At 40.8% G+C, this 19,757-nt stretch overlaps 1 pseudogene; it reads left to right on the top strand.

The window, feature by feature from the left end:
* The first annotated feature begins 18,174 nt into the window (after positions 1–18,174).
* Positions 18,175–19,757, top strand: part of LOC116099974 — a 1,677-nt pseudogene continuing 94 nt past the window's right edge.

The following is a 19,757-nucleotide window of genomic DNA, read 5'->3' as shown; positions in this document are numbered from 1 at the left end:
AACAAGAACAAACCCCTGTTCCCTCCCCCCGACCCCCTAATCGCTACCCCACATTCTCCCACTTGCTGGACCTGGCATTCTCCTACACTGGGGCACAGAACCTTCACAGGGCCAAGGACCTCTCCTCCCACTGATGACCAACATGGCCATCCTCTACTATACGTAAGCTGCCAGAGCAATCAGTCCCACCATGTGTACTCTTTGGTTGGTGGTTTAGTCTCTGGGAGCTCTGAGGTACTAGTTAGTTCATATTGTTGTTCATCGTAAGGGGCTACAAACCCTTCAGCTCCTTCAGTCCTTTCTTTAACTCCTTCACTGGGGACCCTGTACTCAGTTCAATGGATGGCTGTGAGCCTCTACTTCTGTATTAGTCAGGTACTCTCAGTAGACAGCTATATCAGGATGGAGTGCCCTTCCTTCAGTCTCTGCTCCATAGTTAGTCTCTGCAACTCCTTCCATGGGTATTTTGTTCCCCCTTTTAAAAAGGAATAAAATGTCCACATTTTGGTCTTCCTTTATTTTTTTCATTGCAATAACATGAGGTTTATTGATCCACGTATGTGGGGGGCCCACCCTCATGTGGGGGGCAACCTTGGTCTTCCTACTTCTTGAGTTTCTTGTAGTTTGTGGATTGTACTTCAAGTATTCCAAACTTCTGGGCTAATAACCACTTATCAGAGAATGCATACCATGTGTGTTCTTTTGTGATTGGGTTACTTCACTCAGGATGATATTCTCCAGATCCATCCATTTCTCCAAGAATTTCATAAATTCATTTTTAATAGCTGAGTAGTACTCCACTGTGTAGATGTACCACAATTTCTGTATCCACTCCTCTGTTGAAGGACATAGGGTTGTTTCCAGTTTCTGGCTATTATAAATCAAGCTGCTATAAACATGGTGGAGCATGTGCCCTTATTACATGTTGGAGCATCTTCTGGGTATAGCATCTTCTGGACCCAGGCTGGGTCCTCTGGTAGAATTATGTCCAATTTCTGGAGGAACCACCAAAATGATTTCCAGAGTGGTTGTACCAGCTTACTATCCCACCAGCAATGAAGGAGTGTTCCTCTTTCTCCACAACCATTCCAGCATCTGCTGTCACCTGAGTTTTCTATCCTAGCCATTCTGACTGGTCTGAGGTGGAATCTCAGGGTTGTTTTGATTTGATTGATCCTAATGACTAAGGATGTCGAACATTTCTTTAGGTGCTTCTCAGCCATTCGGTGTTCATCAATTGAGAATTCTTTGTTTAGCTCTGTACCCCATTTGTAATAGGGTTCTTTGGTTCTCTGGAGTCTAACTTCTTGAGTTCTTTGTATACATTGGATATTAGCCCTCTATCAGATATAGGATTGGTAAAGATCTTTTCCCAATTTGTTGGTTGCTGTTTTGTCCTGTTGACAGTGTCTTTTGCCTTACAGAAGCTTTGCAACTTTATGAGGTCCCATTTGTCAATTCTTGATCTTAGAGCATAAGCTATTGGTGTTCTGTTCAGGAAATTTTCCCCTGTGCCTATGTGTTCAAGGCTCTTCCTCACTTTCTTTTCTATTAGTTTCAGTGTATCTGGTTTGATGTGGAGGTCCCTGATCCACTTGGACTTGAGCTTTGTACAAGGAGATAGGAATGGATTTGCATTTTTCTACATGCTAATGGCCAGTTGAGCCAGCACCATTTGTTGAAAATGCTGTCTTTTTTCCACTGTATGATTTTATCTCCATTGTTGAAGATCAAGTGACCATAGGTGTGTGGGTTCATTTCTGGGTCTTCAATTCTGTTCCATTGGTCTACCTGCCTGTCACTATGCCAATACTATTAGGTTTTTATCACAATTGCTCTATAGTACAGCTTAAGGTCTATGATTGGGATTCCACCAGAAGTTCCTTTATTGTTGAGAATAGTTTTGGCTATCCTGGGTTTTTTGTTATTCCAGATGAATTTGTAAATTGCTCTTTCTAAGTCTGTGAAGAATTGAGTTGGAATTTTGATGGGGATTGCATTGAAACTGTAGATTGCCTTCGGCAAGATGACCATTTTTACTATATTAAACCTGCCAATCCACGAGCATGGGAGATCTTTCCATCTTCTGAGATCTTCTTCAATTTCCTTCTTCAGAGACTTGAAGTTCTTGTCAAACAGATCTTTTACTTGCTTAGTTAGAGTTACACCAAGGTATTTTATATTATTTATAACAATTGTGAAGGGTGTTATTTCCCTAATTTCTTTCTCAGCCTGTTTATCCTTTGTGTAGAGGAAGGCGTCTGATTTGCTTGAGTTAATTTTATATCCAGCTACTTTGCTGAAGTTGTTTATCAGGTTTAGGAGCTCTCTGGTGGAATTTTTGGGGTTACTTAAATATACTATCATATCATCAGCAAATAGTGATAATTCGAGTTCTTCCTTTCCAATTTGTATCGCTTTAATCTCCTTTGTTGTCTAATTGCTCTGGCTAGGACTTCAAGTACAATATTGAATAGGTAGGGAGAGAGTGGGCAGCCTAGTCTAGTCCTTGATTTTAGTGGGATTGCTTCAAGTTTCTCTCCATTTAGCTTGATGTTGGCTACTGATTTTCTGTATATTGCTTTTACTGTGTTTAATTTTGGGCCTTGAATTCCCGATCTTTCCAAGATTTTTATCATGAAGGGATGTGGTTTTTTGTCAAATGCTTTTTCACATCTAATGAAATGATCATACGATTTTTTTCTTTAAGTTTGTTTATGTAGTGAATTACGTTGATAGATTTCTGTATATAGAACCATCCATGCATCCCTGGAAGGAAGCCTACTTGATCATGTTGAATGATTGTTTAGATATGTTCTTTGATTCGGTTTGCAAGAATTTTATTGAATATTTTTGCATCGATATTCATAAGGGAAATTTGTCTGAAGTTTTCTTTCTTTGTTAGGTCTTAGTGTGGTTTAGGTATAAGAGTAATTGTGGCTTCATAGAACGAATTGGGTAGAGTACCTTCTGTTTCAATTTTGTGGAGTAATTTGAGGAGTATTGGTATTAGGTCTTCTTTGAAGGTTTGATAAAACTCTGCACTAAACCCATCTGTTCCTGGGCTTTTTTTGATTGGGAGATTATTAATGACTGTTTCTATTTCGTTAGCAGATATGGGACTGTTTAGATCATTGATCTGGTCTTGCTTTAACTTTGGTACCTGGTATCTGTCTAGAAAATTGTCCATTTCATCCAGGTTTTCCAGTTTTGTTGAGTATAGACTTTTGTAGTAAGATCTCATGATTTTTTGGTTTTCCTCAGTGTCTGTTGTTATGTTTCCCTTTTCATTTTTGATCTTGTTAATTAGGATACTGTCTCTGTGCCTTCTAGTTAGTCTTGCTAAGGGTTTATTTATTTTGTTGATTTTCTCAAAGAACCAGCTCCTGATTTGGTTGATTCTTTGTATGGTTCTTTTTGTTTCTATTTGGTTGATTTCAGCCCTGAGTTTGATTATTTCCTGCCTTTGACTCCTCTTGAGTGAATTTGCTTCTTTTTGTTCTAGAGCTTTCAGATATGCTGTCAGATTGCTGGTGTATGCTCTCTCCAGTTTCTTTTTGGAGGCATCTAAAGCTATTAGTTTTCCTCTTAGGACTGCTTTCATTGTGTCCCATAAGTTTGGGTATGTTGTGGCTTCATTTTCATTAAACTCAAGAAAGTCATTAATTTCTTTCTTTATTTCTTCCTTGACCAAGTTATTATTGAGTAGAGTGTTGTTAAGCTTCCACGTGTATATGAGCATTGTATTGTTTATGTTGTTATTGAGGAGCAGCCTTAGTCCATGGTGATCTGGTAGGACACAAGGAATTATTTCAATCTTCTTTTATCTGTTGAGGCCTGATTTGTGATCAATTATATGGTCAGTTTTGGAGAAGGTACCATGAGGTGCTGAGAAGAAGGTATATCCTTTTGTTTCAGGATAAAAAGTTCTATAGATATCTGTTAAATCCATCTGTTTCATAACTTGTGTTAGCCTCACTGTGTCTTTATTTAGTTTCTGTTTTCATGATCTGTCGATTGCAGAGAGTGGAGTATTGAAATCTCCCACTATTATTGTGTGTGGTACAATGTGTGCTTTAAGCTTTAGTAAAGCTTTTTTTATGAATGCAGATGCCCTTGCATTTGGAGCATAGAGGTTCAGAATTGAGAGTTCATCTTGGTAGATCATACCTATGATGAATATGAAGTGTCCCTCCTTATCTTTTTTGATCACTTTAGGGTGAAAGTCAATTTTATTTGATATTAGAATGGCTACTCCAGCTTTTTTCTTGGGATCATTGTCTTGGAGGATTGTTTTCCAGCCTTTTATTCTGAGGTAGTGTCTGTCTTTGTCACTGAGGTGTGTTTCCTGTATGCAACAAAATGTTGGGTCCTGTTTATGTACCCAGTGTGATAGTCTATGTATTTTTATTGTGGAATTGAGTCCATTGATATTAATAGATTTTAAGAAAAAGTAATTGTTGCTTCCTGTTATTTTTGTTGTTAGTGTTGGCATTCCGTTCATGTGCCTATCTTCTTTTAGTTTTGTTGGAAGATTACATTTTTACTTTTTCAGAGATGTAGTTCCCCTCCCTGTGTTGGAGTTTTCCATTTATTATTCTTTGAAGGGCTGGATTTGTGGAAATATATTGTGTGAATTTGATTTTGTCATGGGATACTTTGGTTTCTCCATATATGGTAATTGAGAGTTTTGCTGGGTATAGTAGTCTGGGCTGCCATTTGTGTTCTCTTAGGGTCTGTATGACATCTACCCAGGATCTTCTAGCTTTCATAGTCTCTGGTGAAAAGTCTGGTGTAATTCTGATAGACCTGTCTTTATATGTTACTTGACCTTTCTCCCTTACTGCTTTTAGTATTCTTTCTTTGTTTTGTGCATTTGGTGTTTTGACTATTATGTGGCTAGAGAAATTTCTTTTCTGGTCCAGTCTATTTGCAGTACTATAGGCTTCTTGTATGTTCATGGGTATCTCTTTCTTTAGGTTAGGGAAGTTCTATAATTTTGTTGAAGACATTTACTGGTCCTTTAAGTTGAAGGTCTTCACTCTCTTCTATACCTATTATCCTTAGGTTTGGGCTTCTCATTGTGTCCTGGATTTCCTGGATGTTTTGGGTTAGGATCTTTGTGCATTTTGCACTTTCTTTGATTGTTGTGGCTTTGTTTTCTATGGTATCTTCTGCCCCTGAGATTCTCTCTTCTGTCTCTTGTATTCTGTTGGTGATGCTTGCATCTATGTTCCTGACTTCTTTCCTAAGATTTCTAACTCTTAGGAAAAAATCTTTTCCTAAGATTTCTCTGTCTCTCTTTGTGATTTAATGGTTTCTACTTCCATTTTTAGGTCCTGGATGGTTTTGCTCAATTCCTTCACTTGTTTGTTTGTGCTTTCCTGTAATTCCTTAAGGGATTTTTGTGTTTCCTCTTTAAGGGCTTCTACTTGTTTACTCCTGATCTCCTGTAACTCTTTAAAGGATTTTTTTTTGTTTCCTCTTTAAGGGCTTGTACTTCCTTACCTCTATTCTCCTGTATTTCTTTAAGGGAGTTATTCATGTCCTTCTTTAATTCCTCTAGCATCATCATGAGATATGATTTTAGATCCAAATCTTGCTTTTCCAGTATTTTGGGATATCCAGGATTTGCTGTGGTGGGAGTACAAGGTTCTGATGATGCCAAGTAGTCTTGGTCTCTGTTGGTAAAATTCTTGCATTTGCCTTTTGCCATCTGTTGATTTCTGGTGTTAGATGTTCTTGCTGTCTCTAACTAGAGCTTGTTCCTCCTGTGGGTCTGTAAGCCTGTGTCAACACTTCTGGAAGATCAGCTCTCCTCTGGTAGAATCTGGCCTCAGATGGCTGTGGATCAGTTGTCCATCCTGAGTCCTGGGGTCAGAGCACACCCTGTAGACAGGGTCTCCACTTGCGGGAAAGGTGCAGAGAGGGCTGTGGATCTGTTGTCCCTCCTAGGTGTAGACAGAGGTTGACAGGATCCTGTCCCAGCTGCCCTGTCACTTGTGAGTCCTGAGCCTCCCAGCTGGTCCCGCCTTAGAAAATCACCAGAGAGAAAATGGTGGATCTCACCAGAGTCTCTGGGTTAGAGCACTCCCTGAAGGCAGGTTCTCTGCTTGCAGGGAAGGGGAAGAGAGGGCTGTGAATCCACCACTGTCACTCCTAGGTGTAGACAGAGGTTGAGAGGATCCTGTCCCGGCTGCCCTGACACTTGTAATGGCCTATAAATTATATTTGAAGTTATCTTTAATACCTCAGAGAAATCAACTGTACCCCCATAGGACAAAATTTAGTTAAACCAGTAAAGAGAAGTTATGTGTCTCTCAGACAAGATTCATTTGTGATGGTGACAGGTTTTGCAAGTTAAGATGTATCCCCATGGAACTATAAAGTGGCCTCATCTAGGAGATGCAGCGTGAACTACTGCCGATTAGTCAAATCTAACTCACAATCAGTTTTTGTATAGCCCATAAAGTACTGATGACTTTTACATTTTAAAAAAAGATGTAAAATAAGTGCAGAAGAAGAAAATTCACTGAATATTATATGTGTGCATATATGCATGTATATATGTATATATGCATACATATGACACACACTCACAGAGGATGTATACATATATACATACCCTGCCAAGTCTAAAGCATCCCCATCTGCTACCTTATTAAAGCAGCCTTCCCACCCAGGCCCAGTCCACAGACAGCCTGAATCTCTGCAGACCTAGATCATCCACAAAGAATCGACCCCACAACATTTGCACTTAAGTGTAATAAAACAATGATCTCTTTTGCCTTTTTCAAGTTTGTGGTAATCTTTCTTCACATAGTCTTCCAGGCTTTCTGCCAGAACTGATACAAAGAGTGACAACTAACAATGTAGCCTGCAAACTCTGGAACGCCCCCATGGTATAGGGGGGTATTCTGCCATAAGTGTAAAACCAAAGGAGTTCAGAGTGAACTTCCTCAGGGTCTGAAAGGTTTGTAAGGGCATCTGCTAGTGGTTGACACTTGATTCTCCAAATACTGAAGTAAGGGGAAGTCACCCCCAGGAGCTGCACTCTGTCTTCACTCTTGTGGGGCTTTATGAAAAATATGCTCTTCGGTTTCTCCAGATTAGCTCATGAATCATTACATAAGTTGGACACTTTACAGAGTTTTGGTCTTTTTATCTCTGCCTTCTCTTTAAGCCACTTGCATGCTTTCATAATGACACTCCTGCCTTTCCCATAGGCCAATTACAATGCCAGCATTTTGGCCTTAGAATGCTGATTGCTTTTCTGAAGACTAAGACTTCCTGGAGCTATTAGTATGTTTTCTAGAAAATTAATGTGATTAATAAATTTATTCAGCCTTTTCTGTTTGCCTGCTGCAAAACTCCATCTAGTAATATGTGAAAAACCCACTCCAGCTTTAGAAAGTACACCAATGTTTCTCCACGAATTAGTGTCTTAGTATCTATTGATGCCCCACTGTCCCACTGGCTATGAAACATTTGGCCACACATTTTAGCAGATGAGAAAACAAAAATATTTATCTATGTCCCTTAAAGCTGAAAGCCCATTTAGAAAGTATAACATGCACGTGCGTGTACACATACACACACACACACACACACACACACACACACATGTGCACACAATGTGAATCAATGAACTGTAAAGTTCAAACTGTGGTGAAATTGATAGGGGTCATAACACAAGATTTAACTCTGTGATTATAACTCCTTAAGGTTTTAAGCATTTGTATAATTTTTTACAAATATCTTTTGCAAATATTAGTTACTACCATTAAAACAATATATTTTATATAAAGTATGAGTTTTGTGTGGATTGAGAAGGTATCTCCTGTGGGTGTTTAGAAAGTGTTGAGAGGAGCCAGGTATGGTGGAACATGTCTCTGATCCTAGCACTTGGGGGGCAGGGGCAGATGAATCTCTGTGAATTCTGGGCCAGCCTGATCTGAAGAGTGAGTTTCAGGATAGTCAAGGCTAAGTAGGAAAACCCTAACTGAGAGAGAGAAAGAGAGAGAGAGAGAGAGAGAGAGAGAGAGAGAGAGAGAGAGAGAGAATTTAGAAAGAGGCATATTTCCTTAAGTCTGTCTGGGACTTCCAAAACTGACTCTACCTTCATATCTGTAGCTCTGACAGGAGGTATTCAGTGAAGGTACAAAGGCAGAAACCAACCATCCAATGGGCACAGGAATGAAGCTAAAGCCAGGAATCCAGCCAGCAAATATTACTCCCCAGCCTGGACCCTACAGTACAAAGTCAGTAAGGTCCATCATCCTTTCAAGGAGCCTCAGATATATCTGAGAGCCTCATAGAAAAAAATGGAACCAAAGCGCAAGAAATTCAGCCTATCAAATCATTGTTGATTGCTTTCCTAAGCTTGCATACAAAATAATACAAAACCTCGGTGGTATACATGGAGTATCAGTTATTGTCCAGGAATCTGGACAGTCAGCTAAGAGGTTTCTGATCGTATCTAGGATTTTCCTGGGTGTAAAAGTGTTCTAGGATGCTGGAAATACTGACTCAACCATTGAATCTCTAGTTCTCGTGCAGATTAACCTGAGCTTTCTCATGGAGATAACAGATACATATTTCATCACAGAAGGTTGGTGTTTTATTTTTTCTTTTGATAAGATAACATAATTTTCTGGAGAAAGTAATATCATTTGTAAATGATTTTAAGACCAGTGGAATTACATCCATTTGTGATTTGGGTAGGTTTTACAATGTGTAAGCTACCATGCCTGGCAAAAATTTCTTGATAATGGCCTTGATTTTGAACTCTGAGGAAGACAAAGCAAATCATGAAAAGTAATGAATTTAAAGAATTAACTCACACAAACTAGAATTCTACTTCAAAGGTCTTCTATCAAGACTGAAAATACTTGGTGTGTCACTGTGTGACTCAAGAAGCAGTAGAAACCCTCACTGTAGTTTCTAAGCCCTCCTTTTACATCATACACACTAAACCTTGTTGACCAAAGAAAGTTGTATAAGAATGAAGAGACAAGGAGGAGGCAGAATCAGCCCCTTCTTAAAAGGGAAGAGACTCAAGATCACGAGGCACAGAGTACAGGAACAAGGGAGAAGAAATAGATGTTCCTACAACCTACTAGATTCTATGGGCAGAATCTTAAAATAAAGACAATCCACAGAATGGATATTTGAGCTTTACTCTCTCACAATCTCAAGAACACCTTTTTCTAAGTACTATCTAAATCACAAAGACCTCTGTCATTCAAAGCCATGATATAGTCATAAATCAATGAACTATATGGAACCTTCTCAATGTAACATGCCTATCCTAAGTATGTCACATGTGCTAATTCATTTCTCCATCTCACAAAGCTAAGGCATATATAATTATCCCAAGGGAAGATGAGAAAACTAAGAACCAGAGAGGTTTAGCAGCTTGTTTAAGATGGCAGAGTCAAAAGTCAAGCCCTCCTGTGATCTTTTCAGCCACACTACCAAAATCACTTATGCCCCTCATCCTGTCTTCTCTTTGTGAAGCTAGGTCATGAAGTGGCTTTCAAATAGAGATCATTTTGTGCTAAATGTAGACACCCAAGAATTAAAATTTCAGTAAGAGAACCACCAGGAGTAAATTACAGCACAGGTCAGCCATGAAATTGCAGCAATGTATTTTTAGGCCCACTGTATACTCAGACAGGGCCTATTTGTTCTCCTTTTCCTGTGATATCGGATTTTGAAATTGCTTCCTTAGTTCAAAAAGTGCCGGAGCTATTTGTGTTATGTCAGTTGCAAAACAAATTCAAGAAATCCCGAGGAATCTAATAATCATGTGTCAACCCCAGATGAGGGCTACATTTTTCATCCTATGAATAATGCATTTTTAATGAGACCATTTCACTTCTCAAATTTGAAAATGGTAGCCTGTATGTCCCCTCCTATCTCACTCTTGTGCTCCGTGTGGTCACTTGCCTACCTTTGCTAGCAACTTCAGGATGTACGGATAAGAGGCGTCAAGCAGACAGGCATGGGCATTCAGGGTCAGCTGGTACTCATTTGCCATCCGAAAAAGCTTTCCATCTTCACAGAGAGCTTGCATTCTCACTTACTGCAGCTTGTTTGCTTGCCCTGATGGAATATACAATTTACCATTTGTTCCAGGTGTTGGCTTCCGTCGATGTCTAGCATGGGGTAAAGCGCTCAAACAATAAAAGCCAGTCTTGCCTCAGTAATCTTGTCAGAATTCCTCAGCAAAACTTCTAACGTGGCCCACTCTTCAAAGTGACATAACATAACAAGCAATGAGCCATTGAGCAATTCAGCTAGAAATTCAAGCTTGGGAAGTTTATCTTTAAGCATTGCTATATGTGAGCTTTTAAATGTAAGGATAAAAGAAAATAGCTTTCATTTATATCTACACTGGGGTGGCAAGAGGTTCCAACAGACATCAAAATTCAATCTAGTGACTCTAGCTAATATCTTTCTGGAGTGTTATATGGAAGAAGAACAAAAAGAAAGAGAGAGAGAGAGAGAGAGAGAGAGAGAGAGAGAGAGAGAGAGAGAGAGAGAGAAAGTTTCTTTAGCCACTTAGGGGCATGATGGGAAATGCACAGCAATCAACTAGTAATGTCTGCTGCTACAACAGGGATAGAAGTAGCGGCCTGTGTTCCATCATGTCTTCATTCTTTCAAAAGCTGTAAGTTGTGCCGCATATTTTAGAATTCATATGAATAATTTATAAAGTGTCATTTAATAACTGATAAAACCAAAAGGTACCTGGGTACCAGCGTCTTCCCATGACAGACCACTGTTCAGAAGAATGGAGAGTTCTTTGCAAACAGCCTAAGGAACCTCTACCATGCTTACATGTTTATTGTTCCAACCTGAGAGCCATAAAATTGCTTTCAATGGATTTCTCTCTAAAAATAAATAGTTGTTCTTTCCTATTCTTGCTGAGAGTATAGGAATTGAATGCTATAAAATGACCACATGTCCATGTCTTTCCACCACCCCAGAATCAAATCAGTGGCTTTTTACCAAGCACATAATCAGCAGCACTGACGAACTTGCTCAATAAAAGCAACACAGCCCTGCAGCATGAATCCAAGGACCGCATCCGATCATTAGGTAGAAATTACTGCCTTTCTTGTCTGGTACCTCATTAAAGCTCAAAAATAATAGCTGTCCCGCTCGTTAGCATTCATTCTACTGTCTCCCCTTATCACCCTGGAGTGCTTCGGTAAGAACAACAACATTTTATAGATTGCTGTCAGCAGAGACCTAGGAACAAGTAGTGTTTTGTTCATTATAGAAAAGGAAAAGAGATGCCCACCACTATTGGACCAAACAGCTCTTGTCTTCTCTGTTGAACTTTGCACAGAGGAAGGAAAAAAGCTGGTCATACCTCCCCCACCTTCCTTTTCTATTCCTTTTCTTGTGATGTTTCTTCCTTTTTACATCTTTCAACCTTCCTTTCTTTTGTTGACTTATGTTTTGCATTCTTTTTCCTCCTCCTCCTCCTCCTCCTCCTCCTCCTCCTCCTCCTCCTCCTCCTCTACATTCTGTACCTTTGCTTTACTCTTTCACTGTGGTTCTTTCCCTCATGTTCTTTGCTTCCCTTTCTGTCTTTGTCTTTCTGTGCCCCAGCTAACTATTGCTGAGTAGAAGGGTTTGAATGAGGTGCTACCTGCCCGTCCCCAATCTCTAGAGCATTTGAGCACCTGGGCAGCAATTTGATGCTGTTTGAGAGGCTTAAGGTGGGTATGACCTGCTGGAAGAAGTAAGTCCCTGGGGCAGGCTTTGGAAGTTTAAGGATTATTTCAAGTTTGTATTCTCTGCTTTGTGCATGTAGATGTGAAGCTTCCTGTAGATTCTCAGCTTCCTGCTTCTGGCGCCATGCCTTTGGTTGGCCATTGTGGACTTTTCTCCTCTGCGTCCACATAAGCTCTTTCTGGTGCAGACTGCCTTGTTCATTGTCTTTTTATCACAGCAATAGAACAGTGCTTGATATACTACTCACTAAGACTCTTGTTCAACCAGATGGCTGGCGAGATGGCTCAGGAGGCAAGAGCACTAAGTGCTCTTCTGAATGTCTTGAGTTCAAATCCCAGCAACCACATGGTGGCTCACAACGACCCGTAATGAGATCTAGTGCCGCCTTCTGCTGCGTCTGAAACAGCTACAAGGACTGAGTGAGCAAGGTTGACTGGAGTGATCAGAGGTCCTAAACTCAATTCCCAACAACCACATGAAGGCTCACAACCATCTGAACAACTATAGTGTAGTCATATATATAAATAAATCTTTTTTAAAGAAAAGACTCTTGTTGAACACAGTATATACCAGGAGTTTCCTCATCATACCTGGAGTATAAAACAGACACCAGATGTTTTCCAAATAAAGAATTCTATGAGCCAGGCAGTGGTGGTGCACACCTTTAATCCCAGCACTTGGGAGGCAGAGGCAGGTGGATTTCTGAGTTCGAGGCCAGCCTGGTCTACAGAGTGAGTTCCAGGACAGCCTGGGCTATACAGAGAAACCCTGTCTCGAAAAACCAAAAAAAAAAAAAAAAAAAAAAAAAAAAAAAAAAAAAAAAAAAAAAAAAAAAGAATTCTGTGGTTAGAAGAGAGGAGAAGGGAGGAGACTAGATATCAGTTATCTAGCTACATCCCTGTCTATGCTGATATCACAGATACACAATAAAAGAAAACTCTATTTTACATAGCCCTACAGCTCCACTCAAAATAATGTATAAACTATGGCACAAGAAATATTTAGACACCGTGATTTGTCTATAATCCCAGCACTCAAAATGCTAAGACGGAGAGACTGAGGCAAGTTTCAGGCTGTCCTAAGCTATGAATTACACCACATCACAAAAAAGAAGAAGTAGAATTTAGTAAGTAAAGCAACTTTAATCCATATACCAGTTCATTTTCAATTGGATTTTGAAAAATATTTCATAATACGTCAGCCTTGGACTGTTTGAGCCAAATTCTCACCTTATGCTGTTTGCCTCAAAAAACCAACCCAGTATGTATTATGACTTAAGTGGGCTCATTCTTAAGCAGGTCTTAAAATCCATTTATTATGATCGATTTTAAAATCAACTTGTCACCAATTAGAGTCACCTCAGTAGAGACAGTCCATAGAAGAACTACTCCAAATGTCTTAATTAATATGGAAGGACCTACCCCCAAAAGTAGGCAGCACCTTTCGGTAGCAGCCATCTTGAAAGGGGGCCTGGCAGAAAGGAGGTGTTTGCCTTTTACTTGCTTAACCAAGAACCACTGTTGGGATACTCTTGCCACCAAGTTGACTTACCCTACTACTGTTCTGTTTCCAGGCTTCTGTGACTAAGAACCAGTGGCTCTCCAGAGAACTCCCACACTGGCCATGCCACACTGGGACGGTTGAGGCACCTGGCCTGGTGAACAGGATAGTTGGTCTCTCCAGGATGAAATAGCTACTGGGTTACTCTTCCAACTCTGAGACACCAGCCTCAAGGGCCAAGCAAAAGCAGGTCCTCAGCCTCTGGAGCGGAAGACAGGCTGTTGATATTTTAATCTAGGCTGCTTTAATAACTACTTTATGCATTTTTCATTTTCCTTCTATTTCTCTAGAGCAGTGCCTCTCAACCTTCCTCATGCTGTGACCCTTTAATACATTTCCTCACGTTGCGGTGACTCCCAAACAGAACATTATTTCATTGCTGCTTCATAACTGTAATATTACCACTGCTACGAATCATAATGTATATATCTAATGTACAGGATATCTGATATGTGACCCCACCAAGGGGGTTGTGACCCACACATTGGGAACCACTGTTCTAGAGAATCCCTGATTAATACACCATTTTAATCAACCTTGAATTTCGATTAGACAAGGCTGGAGGGCTCCAAGGAGAAATTTCACAGTCCTACAAAGCATATCAGTCCCTCTTTCTGACAGATTCTTGTCTTGTTTTGTTGATTTCTTGGACTCAGTAAACCACATTTAACTTCCCTAAAAAGGAGATTAAAAAAAATTCTGATCTATGCTAAGCTTAACTATTAAAAAAAAAAGAGCACTCTTATCAGTGATCATCTTTTTTACTAAATGTCAAGATTTTTACCTACTTAATCCCTTTTAAAGTTCACAACAGGCTTCTGAATTGGGATCTTGTTTACATTTAGCAGACTGAATACAAAAGTCTAGATCTATGAAGTCGCTTGGCCAAGCTCAGGCAACAAATAAACAGTAGAACCATAATCCTGACAGGACAGCCAGCCCCAAGCCTCATTCCTGATCACCTCCTGATATGGTCTCTTTTTAAACATCTGTAAATGTGTCTGCACATGGCTACATGGAGCCACAAATGGAAGGAAATACACAATATTTGTCTTTCCAAAATTGGCTTAATTTACTCAGTGTGATTATCTTCCATTGCATCTGTTTTTTCTGTAAATGAGAGAACTTTCATTCCCCTGTATACATGAACTCCATTCTCCCCATCCTCCACTGCTGTCTGACACCCAGGTTGTCCATGACTTGGTTATTGGGAATAGTTCCGTGATAAGCGCTGAGAAGCTGTGATAAGCTGAACTGGAGTACTTCAATGAAAATTTTTCTCATGCTTGGCCCAACTAAATCACTTTCCACAAGTGCCTACTCAGCCTCGGGTGTCCATTCCCTTCCAAATCACTGTGACCACACACCAGACAGGAACAACTCACAGGAGGATAGATTTGCTTAGGGTTGTCATGTCAGAGAGTTCAGTCCATTGTGGCAGGAAAGACACTGCAGAGCCACCCAGGGTACACCATGACAGGTCAACAAACAGAAGGCATGACAGGAAGTTGGCCAACCTCAAGAACCTGCCCCCCAGGAACCTACTTCCTCCATATAGGTACATCATCCTAAGATCTCCACACCCTCCCAAAATAGTGGCACCAACTGGGGACCAAATACTCATTAAGTCTGTGAGAGACATTTCATATTCTGTCTAAAACACATGCATTCGTGCCCAAATTCTATCTCATTTTTTACTATACCCTCTGTTTATCCATCTAGACTGCAAATGCCTCCAGGATCAAAATATTTCCTTCTACTTCATGCCCAGAAAAGTCTCACACCAGGCCCTGCCAATCGAAGCCTCCACAGGAACCTGCTAATTATAAATGGCCAACATCTATTTCTGTCTGCTAAAATGGCACCTCCAGGAGAGGGACCAGGAATCATCATTTTAACCCATTTCATCCTGTTCTTCTGAGGAACATTTTAAGTGTATGAATAACTACACTCTCTCAAACAGGCTTAAGCAATTTTCTTAAAACTGTAATGAAACTAACGCCTTTGTCGCAGGACACAGAGAAATCAAACTGGAACCAGGTTAAGATGCTTGCTTCATCGCTGCTAACTAGCCCTCATATTGCCAGATGATGTTATTCATGCTGCAGAGGAACAATTGTCTGACCCAGCTTGTACCTTGTATGCAATAACACCAATCACCCAGGTAAGATGAGCTCACCAGTGTAATAATGGCAAAGTGTGTTTGGGAGTGACCATCTGCTTTCTGGCATCTATTACTATCACTTTCTACATCTATTAGTTTTAAACCCAATCAAAACCCATGTCAAAACCTGGTTGAAAACCCTTAGTGCGGGAGCTTCTAATGGTTTCTTCTAATAGAACATGGTATACTGGTCAAATTGTCTTTGTAAATAACTAAATTTACAGCCATAGATTATTGCTGCTCTCACCTTTGGTCAGAGAAGCTTCCTTTTGCTTCGATCAGAGGAGACTTCATAGATGGTCTAAGTAATGAGAATGAATGGCTGTTGAATGCCCAGCCATAAAAAAAGACATTCTCATCATCACCTCCAAGGTTCAGAGATCGACTAGGAAGAAGGGCCTGAAAGGAGGAGCTGGAGGAGGGAGGGAGAGTGGTATGGAATGCTTACTTCCAGGCCCAGCATGGCAGCTGCACCCTTGAACTTACACTGCCATGTTCACCTGCACAATATCACTACAAGTCTGGACCTATCAATCCCGTGTCATGGGTGCAGGAGTGGCTGATGGGACTCCATTCCTGCCTGAGGATTTATATACAGTAAAGACTGATGGGGGGGGAGGACTTTTTTCTTTAATGGGTGTATTCACACATGCTTCTGGAAACAACCCTAGAAAAACTCATCAAGTCTTATACATACACAAGTAGATATGCACATATAATCAAGACTAACTAGGAAAAAAGGAGAGAATAACCTCCAGTGGGAAGGAAATGAGAAAGTAATGGAGTGAACATAGTTAAAAAGCTATGTATACATGAATCAAAATGCCATAATGAAACTCATTATTATACATAATTCATATCTAGATTTTTAAAACAGAGGTAATGAATCTGAGAAGGAATTGGGGCATGGAGGAGTTGGAGGGGAAGGGAGTAACAGTGATGTTAACAGTATTCCTATATGAAACCCTAAAAGAATTTTTATATTAAGAATAAGATAAGAAAAATAGCATCTAAAAATCTTTAAACTGAAAAAAAATGGTGGTGAAGTCTAATTACAGGTATTTTTCATGCTCACACTGCCTGTAACCTCCTACTTCCTATGATTTCTGTTCAAACCACAGGTCTGGGTGGCTCCGTTTTGACCTCACATCACCAAGACCCAGGAAGGGTCTTAAAGTTAAGAGGCAGAGCCTGGAACAGAAATGGTATAATTTTCCAAGAAAGACAGAAAGACAAACCCATTAAAACATCCCAGGGAGATTTAAATTGTGCTGCGTGCTATAATAATAAGTGTGTGCAAAGTGCTCCCTAAATTCTGCAGAGGGATTTGGTAAAGCTTCCCTAAGGAGTTTAAATAGATTGAATGATGAGCTGACATTGTAAGGAATAAGACTGGGAAAAGCTAAGTATGCATGAAAGCAATCAGAAGTGGAACCCATAAAGTACCTGTTGTTGTGTGTTGTTTTTAAGGAACTCTATATTAGCTGGGCAGTGGTGGCGCATGCCTTTAATCCCAGCACTTGGGAGGCAGAGGCAGGTGGATTTCTGAGTTCAAGGCCAGCCTGGTCTGCAGAGTGAGTACCAGGACAGCCAGGGCTACATAGAGAAACCCTGTCTTGGGAAGAAGAAAAAAAGAACCCTATATTACTATCAGTAGCTAATGAGCTTCCACTTATATGAATTATACATTCTCACCAGGCCCTGCCCATAGGTATTCAGGGCTAGATACGAGAGGAATTCAGCGGGAATGTGTGCTGATGTTAACCAATCTCCAAAGCACACTTTTTAAAGAACAAGATACAGGACCACAGAAAGTGTATGATACCATCTGTGCTTTCAAAAAGACACAACATCTAAAAAAATCTTTTTCTTTATTTCATCCTTGACATGAGATGGCACAGCAGTTAAGAACGTTGAGTACACTCCACAGAACCTGAGTTTTGTCCCAGAACCCACAAGGCAACTCACAGCCATCTTTCACTCCAGTCCTACGGAATCTAAGGCCCTTTGCTGGCCTCCAAGAGCATTCTGCACATACAGTACACAGATATACATGTGGGCACAATACCATGCACACAAAACAATTTTTTATTAAATATTTTCTTTATTTACATGTCATATGATTTCTCCTTTCCCAGTTTCCCCTCCAAAAACAAAAAATAATAAGAACAAACTCCTGTTCCCTCCCCCTGCTCACCACCCTACCCTCTCCCTCTTACTGGCCCTGGCATTCCCCTACACTGGGGCACAGAACCTTCACAGGGCCAAGGGCCTCTCCTCCCATTGATGACCGACTTGGCCATCCTTTACTATACACATGCTGTCAGAGCAATCTGTCCTACCATGTGTACTCCTTCGTTGGTGGGTTTAGTCCCTGGGAGCTCTGAGGGTACTAGTTAGTTCATATTGTTGTTTGTTCTAAGGGGCTGCAAACCCTTCAGCTCCTTGGGTCTTTTCTCTAGCTCCTTCATTGCGGACCCTGTACTCAGTTCAATGGATGGCTGTGAGCCTCTACTTCTGTATTAGTCGGGTACTGTCAGAGCCTCTCAGGAGACAGCTGTATCAGGCTGGATTGTCCTTCCTTCAGTCTCTGCTCCATAGTTAGTCTCTGCAACTCCTTCCATGGGTATTTTGTTCCCCCTTTTAAGAAGGAATGAAGTGTCAAAACAACCCTGAGATTTCATCTCACACCAGTCAGGATGGCTAGGATAAAAACTCGGGTGACAGAAGAGCTAGAGGCCGGTAGACTGTATGAGGACAGCGGATACTCAACATTCACACAAAGCGACCCTGAGGATGACATCCTTATCCTGAACAATTTCAGAAACAGTCACAGGCCCTTCTGCTGCCATCACAGAGCCCAGACCAGCCTCTCAACAAAAGCCTGCTGCCTGCCTTGCATTTTGAAAGAGTGGTTGGCTCGGAATACTCAAAGTACAATCCACAAACCACAAGAAACTCAAGAAGAAGGAAGACCAAAATGTGGACACTTCATTCCTTCTTAAAAGGGGGAACAAAATACCCATGGAAGGAGTTGCAGAGACTAACTATGGAGCAGAGACTGAAGGAAGGACAAGCCAGCCTGATATAGCTGTCTCCTGAGAGGCTCTGACAGTACCCGACTAATACAGAAGTAGAGGCTCACAGTCATCCATTGGACTGAGTACAGGGTCCGCAATGAAGGAGTTAGAGAAAGGACTGAAGGAGCTGAAGGGTTTGCAGCCCCTTAGAACAAACAACAATATGAACTAACTAGTACCCTCAGAGCTCCCAGGGACTAAACCACCAACCAAGGAGTACATATGGTGGGACTGATGGCTTTGGCAGCATATGTATAGTAGAGGATGGCCAAGTCAGTCATCAATGGGAGGAGAGGCCTTGGCCCTGTGAAGTTTCTGTGCTCCAGTGTAAGGGAATACCAGGGCCAGTAAGAGGGAGAGGGTAGGGTGGTGAGCAGGAGGGGGGGTGGAGAGGGAACAGGAGTTTGTTCTTATTGTCTTTTGTTTTTGGAGGGGAAACTGGGAAAGGAGAAATCATATGACATGTAAATAAAGAAAATATCTAATAAAAAATAAAAATAAAAAAATAAACAATAAGCAAAACTCTAAAAGTGGATCGAAAAATGCTGAAGGAAGTTGTCACCAGCGAAATGAAAACTTTAGACTGCAGAACATAATTGGCAAAAAAACGGCCCTGAAACACCTAGATATCCTGGCTGAGCTCTCCCAGAGGGGATTTATGCACCTGTTGGCTAATATTTTGACGGAGCTCAGCGGCATGGACTTAATAAACCTGTCTAAAGTGAGCAGAATTTGGAAGAAGATACTAGAAAACAATAAGGGAGCATCCCAGCTCTACAGCAAAGCCATGCAGAGAGTCATTGAAAGCAGTAAATTGTCACCACATGCTACAACCAGAGGATATGTCGTGAGCAGTGCTGCACTGACTTCTGTTCAAAAGTCATCGGCCTAGGCACCTCCCAAAAAGATGTCCAAGTCAAGTCTTCCAGTCAGCGTGGTCAGAAAGGTTCCTCCTACAGCCGGCACACCGAGTTCCTGGAGGTGGCATAGACATTGAAGAACAAGGAAAGCCTCAAAGCCCGAGTTTGCTGTAATTTCCCTGCAAAATATGACCACTATTTAGAGTGAGCAGTCTGCAAACGGGAAAGCTGTCAATTCAAATATTGTACAAAGTGTCAGTATACTTACCTAACAACAAAGACTGAATAACAAGATCCTAAAAGCCAGCTGTAAAGTGGGTCCTTTGCCTGGAACCAAAAAAA

The sequence above is a fragment of the Mastomys coucha genome, unplaced genomic scaffold (genome assembly GCF_008632895.1).
Source record: "Mastomys coucha isolate ucsf_1 unplaced genomic scaffold, UCSF_Mcou_1 pScaffold20, whole genome shotgun sequence".
Classification (NCBI taxonomy): Eukaryota; Metazoa; Chordata; class Mammalia; order Rodentia; family Muridae; genus Mastomys; species Mastomys coucha.
Note: the sequence above shows the minus strand (reverse complement) of the source record. Positions and strands in the feature narration are given on the sequence as shown.